Below are 13532 nucleotides of genomic sequence, written 5' to 3' on the forward strand. Positions count from 1 at the left end.
ATTTGATTTCGCAGTAGTTTTTCTGGCAAGTGTAAGAGCTTGTTATAGTTTGCATGAATCTTTCTTGGAAGGAGCTCAGAGGCTCAAGCTTTCAAGTGTTATCCAAGTAATTGAATTGTAGTCGGCGACAGGTAATGCTAATCCGATTGTAGAGATTGTGTCATCGGGCTTAGGAACATGAGGCTGTTATTACAGCTTATGAATTGCCAAGACAGAATACCAGTTAGCTTGACGAAATATCTGTCTCCCTCTGGATTCGTTCGATTTCATGTATGTTCCAGCCCTATTTCTTCATCAGTTAAGGAATAAGCTGTTGTTCTTTCTTAATGCAGTATTTTTTTCTATTTATCTGTCAGCTTCGATCTGAGCATATTTAAAGGATATTTATCAAGGTACAAGGCTTTTTATTATCTACTACAAAATTCCATAGTCCGGTGCTTATAGCAGAGACATAAGTAGTAACTAGTACTTTCTTTTTCAGACCGACGACTTGCTTTGGCCTGCCAGAGGGTTTTGCTTTCCAAACCATTATAATTACTTATGTAGTAATTTATCTAAAAAGGCAATACAAAACGTCGTGCCTTCTTAATTGCAAACAGATGGGCATAAACACAAACTTAACGCCATTCAAAATTGGCTTCGAAGAACATCCCTGCGAGAAGAACTGCAACAGGAACAAGCTCTAGTTCCAGATTGTATGGATCGGGTAGATACAGTCACCAAGTGCCACATGAATACTTTATTGAGTAACATTCAGCCTGTAAACAAGTTTCCAAATTAAAACAAACCTCCAAATTGTAAACAGACACTTAAAATGTAATCCTAATAAAATATGCAAAACAACACAGCAATATTCGTAAAATCAAATATAAAATGTAAGCAGTCCATTGTACCCAACACAGCAATAACACTAACTCCATTACAAATACAAACATACAGTATATCCCACTATAACATTGCCAAATTCATCATAAATATAAGTACATATGATTAATCAATACAGTAACTTACACCTTGGCGCTCCATATCAAACTCCCACACATGCTTAACCGGTGCAATGCTGGCCATACACCTCTGCCAGTACACTCTGGACGTATTACCTCTACAAATAAACAAAAACAGAAATCAGCCTACATTTGCACACCCGGCTAGGAGGCCAACCGACACCTGTCAACACACACACATATACAATTATAAATAATTATGATTACATCATACACTCCCCCCACCATAACTCAACAATTCACCACGCTCTTCAACAGGAAGTAAAACTATCAGTCTATGAGAGGACCGTTTAATTAAACATATCGGTTTGACCTTTGTACTGTGGACCTGGTTTATGCACTTTATACCTCAAGGTTACATCTCGTACATGACCATCACTTCCAGGTACAGCTACGGCAACTTCGGCCATTTTCCATGCACCCTTTACAATATTATTTTCCTGTATAAGTACAATATCACCTGGTCTCAAATTCCTACGCTGAGTATGCCATTTTTGCCTAACTAAAAGTGAAGAAAAATAATCTCGATGCCACCTCTTCCAAAAAGAATTTACAATCTTCTGCATAAACTGAAAACTTTGCCTTGGATTATTACTTTCATCCCATAATCCACTTGGGACTCTGATACCTGTATGACCTAAGAGCAAGTCATTAGGGCAAAGATAAATGCCCAAACTGGGATCAAACCCTGGTTTGAGACCAATTGGACGGCTATTCATTAAATTAGCAATCTCAAACATACAAGTCTGAAGCTCACTCCATGAAAGAATATTAGTACCAACAGACATCATAATACATCTCTTTACAGACTTTATCAGAGATTCGCTGCACCCATTCTCCCATGGAGCATCTGCAGACTTGTTGAATGTCCAACTCATTCCGAAAACACTACCAAACTCTAAAATTTGTGTCATATTCCAGTTCCTGGCCATAGTTCGCAATTCTTTGTTAGCTGCTACTAACTGTGTGCCTCCATCTGAATGCATACGCTTTGGAAATCCTCTTATGGAGACAAACCTACGTAATGTCATTAAAAAAATTCTCTGTATCATAACCCTCTGCTAAATCTAAGTACACAGCTCTACTCACCATACAATTAAAGATTATCCCATAAACCCTTTTTCTAGTGCGCCTCTTGACCGTGTCTTTCACAATAAATGGTCCAAACAAATCAATAGCTGTATTAAAAAAGGGTGGGGCGGGTTGAAGTCTCTCAGATGGACACTGTGACCCATTGCCATTGCTCTTCAGTCTTCTTAGCCAATTTACGCACAAATGACACACCGAGCCTTCACTGACTTTATAAGTTTCCTGGCTCCAGGCACCCAAAACTTAGATTGCAATTTGGCTAAGGTTACCTCTACACCAGCATGATCTATCTCATGGATGTGTTTAACATACAATCTTGTGAATGAATGCCTAACAGGTAACAATACAAATGTACTCCTGTTCCAATTATCCTTCAGCCATACTGAAATCCTTTGACCAAACACATATTAAACCTTCCTCATTCATCAGCTCCAAGTCTCTCATATCTCTTTTCCCAGTCACCAGCTATAGTCTTCTGGACCCACCCCACCCATATATCCTCTGCTACTTTCAGATCATCTGAGTGAGGAACTAAAAAGACACCTTTAAATGACCTCAACCTAACTGCCTTCAAAACTCTAGCAGTCACTCTTAAAAGCTTACTGTAACTACCATATTTATTTACATCAATTATAACAGTATTATCCCTATATAGATTATTTACAATTTTGACTGGAGCAATATCTGGTAGTTCGAGATCATTTGACTGACTGATGGGCCATTCACTAACAGGTAAACACATAAATGGGGGTCCATTCTGCCATAAAGAATCAGAATCTAAAAGCATAGGGTGTGTAGGTCTTGTAGTTAAGTCTGCTGGATTATTTCCTGAGGATGTCCAAAACCATTCAACAGATTTTGATTTAGTTTGAATTTCTGCTACTCTAGTAGCGACAAAAATATTAAAACTGCTTGACTTATTACAAATTTGTGCTCTGATAATAGATGAATCAATAATATGTATGACTGACTCAAGTTCAATGTCTATTTCCTTCTCAATCACAGTCCTCAACCGGCAGGCCAACACAGCCCCACACAACTCTAACCGTGGGATGGTGAGCTGTCGAGTAGGAGCAATCCTATTCTTTGCCATCAAGAGTTTACTTACAAAGGGTCCTTCCCTCACTTTCCACCTCAAGTACGCACAGGCTCCATAAGCTAACTTACTTGCATCTGCAAAAATGACTAAATCAGGCTTACCAACGGCGTCTTTAGGCTTCACACATCTATGGAACGTCAAAGTTTCTAACTCATACATTTCTTTAAATAACTTTCTTTTTCCATCTTTCATACATATACTGTGGCATTGCTTCATCCCAATCTAATCTTCGCTCCTTTTCACTGATGGTGGTTAGTAAATCGCGCATAAGCAACTTTGCTTTCAAGGTGAATGGCACAATGAACCCAAGGGGATCATATACCGAAGTAGTTTGACTGAGTACCATCCTTCGATTTAACGTATTTGGGAGTTTCTCATCGATTTCTGATTTCTTTATGGGTGGCTCCATTCGAATATTTTTTACTTTCTTAGAGAAACAATTTATCTTTATCACATAGAAAAACAGGTCCTCCTTAGGATTCCAGTTCAACCCCAGTACCTTTTCCTTATCAGTTTTCAAGATGTTAAGAAAATTATCTTCTGGACTCTCACCTGACATAACCAGTGCTTGATCTGAAATCCTCCCCGAGATAATATTGCATTAGCTTTCTACAATACTTCTCTTAGCCCTTTCAACCGTCGATACACTTGACAGTATATCATCAACATACGAGTTGCGATTGATCAACTCTGCAGTTAGGGGAAAGGATTCATCCATCTCGGTGGTTTTATGTAAGGCCATCATTGCTATTATGCCACTAGGTCTATCACCAAAGGTCACACTAGTAAGCACATAGTGATCTGGCTCTCTGTCAGTTTCTAAGTCCCGCCACAAAAACCTATGAGTATGTTGATCAAGTTCTGAAATTCGTACAGAGTTGTACATTTTCTTAAATATCTGCTACGAAGGCCACAGCATGTTGCCTAAAACGTATCAGTATAGCAATCATGTTGTTTAGCACATCAGGGCCCTTTGCAAAAGTTAATCATTGAGTACGTGACCAAGATAAGAGGAAGAAGAGTTGAACACAATTCTCAAAGGGGTAGAAACTGAGTCTGGCTTGTGGACTTCATGGTGGGGCAAGTAGTGAACGGGACCATTATAATTACTTATCTCATCTATGTTCAATTTTCTAGCAACTTCCCTATGAACCATATCTAAAATCTGATCATTATATTTTTTAGAGTAATCGCTCCCGAGCTTTATTAACCTTCGTTCAGTAGATTTTAGTCTTCCATATGCAAGGGAAACATTATTAGGGAGTTTGTTAGGATCCTTAATCCATGGATAGCTTGCAATCCAATACCCATTTATTGAATCATAATTAAGTCCTTCTTCTATCTGTTTTTAATTCCATTTCCTCCTTCAAGCTATGTTCCCCACTCAATGAACACTTCCCACATTTACAACCACTACATTTAGGTATACATGAAGTTCCAAAATTTTCAACTGAAAAAAAATCTTCTAACTGTTTTGAGAGGTTCTCACTGTATCGTGGTATGATGTCATTAGTACCCATATTCTTATTCATAACTGGATATGAACCTCTTACACACATTCCAAAATTGTTTTGCATTAGCTGTAAGGTATCAATGGTTCTAACCACTTGAGGTATCATGCTACTGTGATCCACGCCAATTAACAAATCTACCTTGCTGTTGGCCGACAAATTTTCCACTCCTCTACACCAAATAATTTAGCTATCAATGTGGTGTCAAATTCTGCAATGTCAGATGTAATTTGCATTGATACCACAAGCTTCAATAGTCCATTCAGTACCAGTCAAATCAGTAATTGGCACATTATAAACTTTACTGTCAAACAGCTCAGTGCTATTTCCAACTTTAGTTACAGTGAGACTTACATCTTTACCTCTCAAACCCAACTTGTTTGCCATCCGATGCGTAATCATGGTTAAATTTGAACCTGGATCCCACAATGTTGCCACCTTTTGCCCTTTACTCTGCATATGTCCAATCATCAACAATACTCCCTCCCTCGACAATAAGTTATTTGATCCCTGTACTCGACTGGTGAAATAATTTTGTACAAACAAAGAATGGAGAATAGGGTGGTGACGTCTGCCACATACTTCATTATTTTGATCTTTAATATGACATAACTCTCTGTTCAAACAGTCACTACTGACATGTCCCTTTCGTAAGCAGATGAAGCATACTCTATTGCTTTTTAACAGCTCATATTTAGATTTATTATCCAAGTGCTGAAACCCTGAACAATCCAAAATGCTATGGGAAGCTGTACCATGAAACCAACAGTTCTTATTAATGTTAGGTGACATGTTAGGTCTACTCCTAGCTTGATTTGATAAGTTTGAAGCAATTTGGTTCATGTTACAATACATTCATTTAATTGTTGTTGTTGCGACTCTTGGTTTTCTCTTAACTGCTTAATTGCTTCATTCAATTATCTGTATAACAGTGATCCTCATGAGTCGCACTGTGCACTGCTGCCCTATCAGTGGTTGTACTTGACCTCACTCCTTCCTGCACATACTCTATTACCTTCCTTTCTTTTTCTAAAAATGCTAATAATTTTTCCAAATTCCTTCTCACTTTGGGACTCACTAGCTTTTAAAACCCATTCCCTTTTCAATGTTGGGGGTAAGAGCTTTTCTACTAAGCTAATTACAGTAGTGTTATTCATTTCTGATTTAAGATCTAGCTTACACATATCAAGCCATCCCCTCTCCACAGTATTCACCAATTCCACAAGTTTTTTGTTGTTGCCTTCTGGCACAGGCTTAAGGGCTCTTATCTCACACAAAACAGAGTCCACCACTTTTGTTACATTTCCAAATTTTTCATCAAGTCTGGCCATCATCTTATGGAAATCATCATCAACCCCAAGTACCACTTTCAAGGCCTCGCCTAACAAACACTGCTTAAGGACATATGGATCCTCCCCATAGTTCTTAATCATTAATCTGTCAAAGTCCTTTCTAAAGGATGGGTACAGTCTTATTTGTCCGTCAAATCTAGGAGGTTCAAGCTTCTTAACTATAAACTTTGTGTTGTCTGTTTTTTGCTTACCCTTTTCACTGTCTATTTTCGCAAGTATTTGAGAATGTGCCTTACATTTCAACCTATACACTTCAATTATATAATCCTCAGCCGATTCTAATAGGCTAACATAATTCTCATGAGACTCATCAATGCACGAAAATAAAATCATCATTAGCCTTTTCTAACCTCTTATAGGCGTCACAGACCTCATCAAATGCAGGCTTCAAAATCTCTGTCGAGTCGTCTTGCTTCACACTCTCGTCGAACAGTTTCAGGGTTCGGTTGAATTTCCTCCTCTCCGATGTACGCACTGTCTTGGCTCGATCCATCTTGACTAGCAGGGATGTGTAGAATGTCCAATCAAAGTTCCCTCAACCATGGGTAGCAGGTGCTGAATTGTATGGATCGGGTAGATACAGTCACCAAGTGCCACATGAATACTTTATTGAGTAACATTCAGCCTGTAAACAAGTTTCCAAATTAAAACAAACCTCCAAATTGTAAACAGACACTTAAAATGTAATCCTAATAAAATATGCAAAACAACACAGCAATATTCGTAAAATCAAATATAAAATGTAAGCAGTCCATTGTACCCAACACAGCAATAACACTAACTCCATTACAAATACAAACATACAGTATATCCCACTATAACATTGCCAAATTCATCATAAATATAAGTACATATGATTAATCAATACAGTAACTTACACCTTGGCGCTCCATATCAAACTCCCACACATGCTTAACCGGTGCAATGCTGGCCATACACCTCTGCCAGTACACTCTGGACGTATTACCTCTACAAATAAACAAAAACAGAAATCAGCCTACATTTGCACACCCGGCTAGGAGGCCAACCGACACCTGTCAACACACACACATATACAATTATAAATAATTATGATTACATCATACACAGATTCAGACTTGAACAACGAGTTTTTGTCCACTAGCAGCCAAAGTTCAAAGTGAAAATGCAGTGAAACGAGAAAACAGTGCTCACCCAGAGGTGGAGGAAACAAACTGCTTTCGATGCAGGATAACTGGAAGAACTGGAACGCATAGGCACAATACCTCAGCCTGTAAAGGAGAGAATAATCAGCAGTAGGGCTGATGTTATCTTCTTTCGTTGAGGAAGAGAGAACACGTCAAAAATGGGTTACCCTGCAAAAAATTTTATATTTATTTTTTTTCAAGAGCAGCAAAAGTTACGTTGCTCAGCTCCTCCAACAGAGATGCTCACTCTCCGTTGATCCTGCAGACAAGATTCATGGGTGGATACTTTTTTTGCAGGGGAATAAACCTGCCCGTTACAGCAGCTGATGAGCAAGATGAAATTTTGGCTTCTTCGTCGGTTGCTTATCCAGTTGAAGCTGTCCGAACGCTTCTCTGTTGTCAAAATATGACCTCCGAGGAAGTCAGATGTTTAGTCTCAGAAATACGGACTTCAGACTAGGATGTAATTACCTCACCGTATTTCACCTCATTGAAAAAAAAAAGAGTACTGCTTAAGTGTAAGGATTTTACAGTTTCGATATCTCTCACATTCTTATTAAAGCTTCTTACTGTAGAATCTTAAAAATCGATACAAACATTTTCTTTTCATATAATTGGTTATATTGGTTGTTAATACCGTTATATTTTATAAGACAATATTAAGAAATCAGAATTATCTCTGAAGAAGAAATTAAAATTTACTGTGATTTAAAACGCGCAAATAAAAGAACAGGAACTGAATGAATTTACCCAAGTCTTGTTATGCGAACATGTGGAAAGCGATGTGAAATGTAAGGGTATGTTACTTTCTACCTAACACTGTGGCCTTATCACACTCTGACCTCCCATGGTCTCAGTAATGCTATCCTAAAGCTGAAGCTTATCCTATATTGTAGCACACTGAAGGATGGAAATCATCGTATAATAAAAAGTCAAAATGACGGGATGAAGGAAGCTTTAAATTGTAATACATGACATTTGAATAATTTGACGTCAGTAATGTCCATGAAACTTCAAAGGGAAGCATTTGAAGGCAGCAGTCTATATGCCCATGCCCACGACGAAGATGGAGAACTTATTGTAGTGTTCAAAACCTCAGATCAGAGAGGTGGTGTGGAAAACAAGTCTCCACATGGTCAACTTCGCTAATTTTTCTGACTCTCTTACTGAAGGAAGAATGAATCCTATTTGTTTGTTCGGAAAGCTCCTTGCTTTCATCACTGACAACAAGTTTTTTTATGTACTCTTTTGTGATTTGTATGTGAACACCATAAATACTTTGTCTTTGAAAATATCGACAGGTTTTTGGGGACAATAAAGAACAAGACTAAAATCAGTGACGAATCTAGAAATTTTTAATTGGGAGCCACTTTGGATTATAATTCATATATATATATATATATATAGATATATATATATATATCTATAGTATATATATATATATATATATATATATATATATATATATAATCTATATTATAATATATCTATATATATATCTATCTATATATATATATATCTATATCTATATAACTATAGTATATATATATATATATATATATATATATATCTCTATATATCTATATCTTATATATATATAGACTATATATCATATATATATATTATAATAATAGTATATATATATATAATCTATATATATATCTATATATAGATATATATATATATCATAGATATATATATATATATAGATATATATTAATCTATATATATATATATATATATAGAATATCTATAATCATATATATATATATATATATATCTCTATATATATCTATATATATTATATATCGCTATATATATTTTTAGATATATCTATCTATATATCTTATTCTATAGATATATATATATATATATATATATCTATCTATATCGATATCTCTATCTAGATATATCTTATATCTATAATATATATATATATATAGATATTCTGTTTTTATCTATTATATCTATATCTCTATATTATATTATATTAATATATTCTCTAAGCTATCTATATATATCGCATATATATATATATATATGTGTGTGTGTGTGTGTGTGTGTGTGTGTGTGTTTGTGTTTATGCTTAAACAATCGCAGTAGATGCACCGTGACTTCATTAAATAAGCGAATACCACAGGAAAATGATAGAAAGAAATCCAAGCGCTTTCGTCTTTGCTAAGACATTGTCAAGGAACGAAGGAAATATAGATGGAAAGTTATTTGTCAAAAGGATAAAAATTAAAGAGCTAATCCAGGATTATCGGATATCACACGGTCACAAACCTAAACATAGATTTAACCCTGACAGAAACTACAACGTATCGTATAGTCCAAAACATGTAAAAACTGAATATATTAATTTTGTCGCTTATATTTATCTACAACTTTTTTTCATTATGAAGGCATCAAGTTTTAAAAAACCAAAACTTAAATTTAGAACATTCCCATTATTTGACTTGAAGAGACAAGATTCAATGATATTCCTTTTAACTGTGTCATTGCATGGGATTAAGGCTCTTGCTTGACTCCAGTTAATAGGATGATCTAAATCTCTCATATGTACGAATAATGCTTTCGATATTTGCCCAGTTCTCACAGAATATTGGTGCTGTTTGAGACGTTGTGAAAGAGATTTACCGGTTTGTCCGTCATAGACTTTATCACACATTTTGCAAGGAATTTCATATATGCAGCCTGGAAGATCTTTAGGAGAATGTTTTGTTACTAGACTCTTGACATTTATATTACTGAAAACAACATTTATGTTGAAAAGCTTTAAAATTCTAGGAATTTCTAAAAAAACTTTCATCATAGGGTAATTTTAAAATGTTATGCTTACTAAATTTATTATTGTGTGTGTGTGTGTGTGTGTTATGGGAGTCAAAATGACCCCATTTGAGTAAAAGGAGAGGACTCCTAACTGATAGCGTGACCTACCTTTGTTGATTCCCATCGCCTGCCTTCCCTGTACCGAGCTGAAAGTCAATCATTAAATATTAGGCGAATTCAAACTCTATACAAAAATATGGTCTTTATTTCCCAAAATAACTAACATGAAAAATGAATTAAAGGAATCCCAAAAGGTTATTAAAACAACATTACTCTTCTACATAATCATATTGGATAAAAGGAATTAAAGAATCTCAAAAATCATTAGCGCACCTTTACTTCCTTGCATAACCATATTGGACAGGACTATCCCCACTGTCAAACGACCCTATGAGTCCATATCAATAAAAGTCAGATAAAAGTCTAGAGAATTCGTTATTAGGTAGCAACAATTGAATCCATCCTGAAATAAAGAAACCACACTTATTATCAAACACTGAAATGCATCAACGAGTGAAATGGATAAATGTCCTATAAATCTTTTCTACGCTTCCCCATTCACAGCATCTAAAATCAATGGAATCTGTAAAAGTTTTCAGTCTTCCTTGCACTGTACCTCATCTCCGTGGTCTCTAAGCACCTCCAGTGGCCTGGTTTCTCACTCAATGTCTGTCTTATAATTCTCCCATTAATTACCACACTAGGGATTTTATTCCACTCATTTGCTCTAACAGACATAATCACTTACATGTTGCTAATGGACATACGAATGCATGTACGCTAATAGTACGTACGAATTTACGCACGTTAATGTCTTTTTTCTCATCCGATGTTCGTGCGTTTTGCATTCCACGTGGGCTCTCTTGACCTCTGACGTTACAGTCGTCATGTGAGCTTCCCGCTAATATTATGATGCGTAAGCTTGTCTCGTCTGTTCCAATTTTTGTAAGTTTTCTAAACAACTAACACTGTACTGCTTTTCGCATTCCATTCTTGTTCATGTCACACGTTATATATATATATATATATATATATATATATATATATATATATATATATATATATATATATATATATATATATATATATATACATAAAATTCACTTATCTCTTGGGTGCTTGGGAGAGGGAGCCACTGAAGGTTGTGCGAGCCTTGAGCATGACTGCAGCAAATTATGACAGTGCCTTAGGCCAAAATTTTAAGAAGGTACTATGGAAACCAACATCAAATGTTGGTCATATTGCATCGGCGATTAGCCAATATTTTTGTGCCTATGTTCCACTATGTGGACCATAAGAATTTCTGAAAAGAGTTAACTGTATTGATTGAGCAAATTAAGCATTTGAGTGGATCCTCATTAGATCAAGGTATTTTATTGAGATTAATAAATCAGAAATTGTGTCAGGGTAATGTATACCCAAAGATTGTAGAGTACTTGCGAAGATGTAATCACAATTTAGGTGCATTTTGATGCCTTAGACTTTTTAATAAGATATTTAGAACATGATGCATAGCAAAAGGGACAAGACATTTCACAATCTCCCCAGCCAGAAGTACTAGAATCTCATACAACTCACTATAACTGTATGAAACACAACACCGCTGCAGTGAAAAAGTACCAACTTGTGTTGTCACAGAAATTATTTAACTGTTTTGGTTCAGGTCATAACAGTAGCAATGTAGTAGTAAATGTAATAGTAAACTGTGTAATGGGTGGCATTACAGCCTCATGTAAAAATGGCAGTAGTAGCAAGTCCTGGTTGAGTCAGTTTCCTGCACAAAACCATTGCCCAAACCCTGAATCACCCATCAATTATGTAACCTCAAAACCAGTCAAAATGCCGAAGAAAACCTGTCCTCCAGTAAATTCAAATATAAATCAAGCAAGTAATTCGGAAGGAGGTTACAATAAATCATGCACGAATGATAAAGTTGTGCAGAATATGGCCTCTGCTGATCTGCCGGCCACATTGCTCCCCACTGTGGCAGCCATTTTGTATGCCCGTGATAAACTAGTCAAGATGATAATGTTTTTAGATACAGGAAGGCAATGTAGATTTATTTCAGGTTGGTTAGCTTACAAACTCAAATTGCCAGTCATTGAATAGTACCTCTCAATATCTGACCCTTTGGGTCACCAGCAATAAATGGGGAATTTGATGTTGTAGCATGCAAGATTCATATAGGCAAAAAGGTTGTCAGAGTTAAACTGGTCATACATGATAATGTAGATACATCTATTTGCACGTAAAGCATCTTTTGGAAGGCAAAGGGTGTAAGATGGATGATTCAGAAATCAAGGGAGATGTATTGCAACATGTTAATTTTCTGAGAGTTGCCAATTACTTCAACTTATTTGTTATTGGAATGGAAAAAATTATGAGATTAGTCTATTTGTCATCCATTGTGGGTTTTGCCTAATGGTCAGTTACCACAGTGGACATCCAGTGGAGGATGGACAATGAAGGTATAGTCCCCCATGAGCAATTCAAGATGTAAGAATACGAAGCAACGGAAAAAGTAAAGCAGAGCATCACAAAGACCAACCAGGGGTATAGAGTAAATTTGCCATTCTATGGGGCCAGAGAGCCCGAACAATGACTACAGCAATAGCATAGCCGAGGTTCAAAGTAGGGGGGAAATAAAAGCATTTTCATGTCTAATAGGGAGGGAGAGAATAATTTAATTCAGCAGGAACGTAACGTTGACCTAAAATTTGTAGTAACCAAGTGCACTCCTGCTGATGTACCGACAGGGGAATCCACATCAACAGAATTGAATAACAACCAGTTATGGCACAGAGCACCAACACTTCTGCACCAGACAAATCCTATTAAACCACTGTCACACGAAGATGAAGCACAGCCAGGCCAGGCTAACCCTCAAGTTGCAACCCTCTGAGAGTTGGGGGAAGAAGTGGCTTTGAGTACGCCAGCCAGACTATGGAAAATCATGGGGAGTGAAGTTGAATTAATTTTTCTATTTAACATAATGAGATGTGTGCTGAATTTCATATGCAGTAAAACAAATCCCTTTCTATATCTTGCATATCTAGAGCAAAGGCATCATCTGCCTACAGTTTGTGATCATTTGAAAGATGGGATCACGTTGCCCAGTCATATTCATAATTTTGTGAATCTGTTAAATTTACTTATGGTAGATTAAATACTTTATACAAGAAGTAGGTTAAATAATGTGTTATGAAGTAAGACTCAGTTGCTATTTTTACCCTCTAGGGGAATGTTAGTTCAGAATTATTTGCAGCATTTATATGTAACCCATAAGCATGGTGGGATAAGAACACTGAAAACTATTTTCTGACGTGAATGTTGGTCCTCAGATTGAGGGCTATTGCAAAAAGAGTGGTGGGCACCTGAAGAGCCTGCGTAGTAGCCTTCAAACCCCTTCTGAGCCGACCGCCACCTCCCCCACTCCCAATTGCTCCAATGAGAATATTACACCCACTTATCAATGTTCG

The 13532-nt window shown here is 36.4% G+C and overlaps 1 long non-coding RNA gene across 1 annotated transcript; it reads right to left on the minus strand.

The window, feature by feature from the left end:
• Window positions 1-724: 724 nt before the first annotated feature.
• On the minus strand, window positions 725-7129 carry LOC135199421 (uncharacterized). Its single transcript, XR_010311067.1, has 2 exons — window positions 6426-7129; window positions 725-1102 (listed from the first exon to the last, which is right to left on the minus strand). It is a non-coding gene; the product is annotated as an uncharacterized LOC135199421 (long non-coding RNA).
• Between the last annotated feature and the right edge of the window lie 6403 nt (window positions 7130-13532).

Source organism: Macrobrachium nipponense, chromosome 25, assembly GCF_015104395.2.
Source record: "Macrobrachium nipponense isolate FS-2020 chromosome 25, ASM1510439v2, whole genome shotgun sequence".
NCBI lineage: Eukaryota > Metazoa > Arthropoda > Malacostraca > Decapoda > Palaemonidae > Macrobrachium > Macrobrachium nipponense.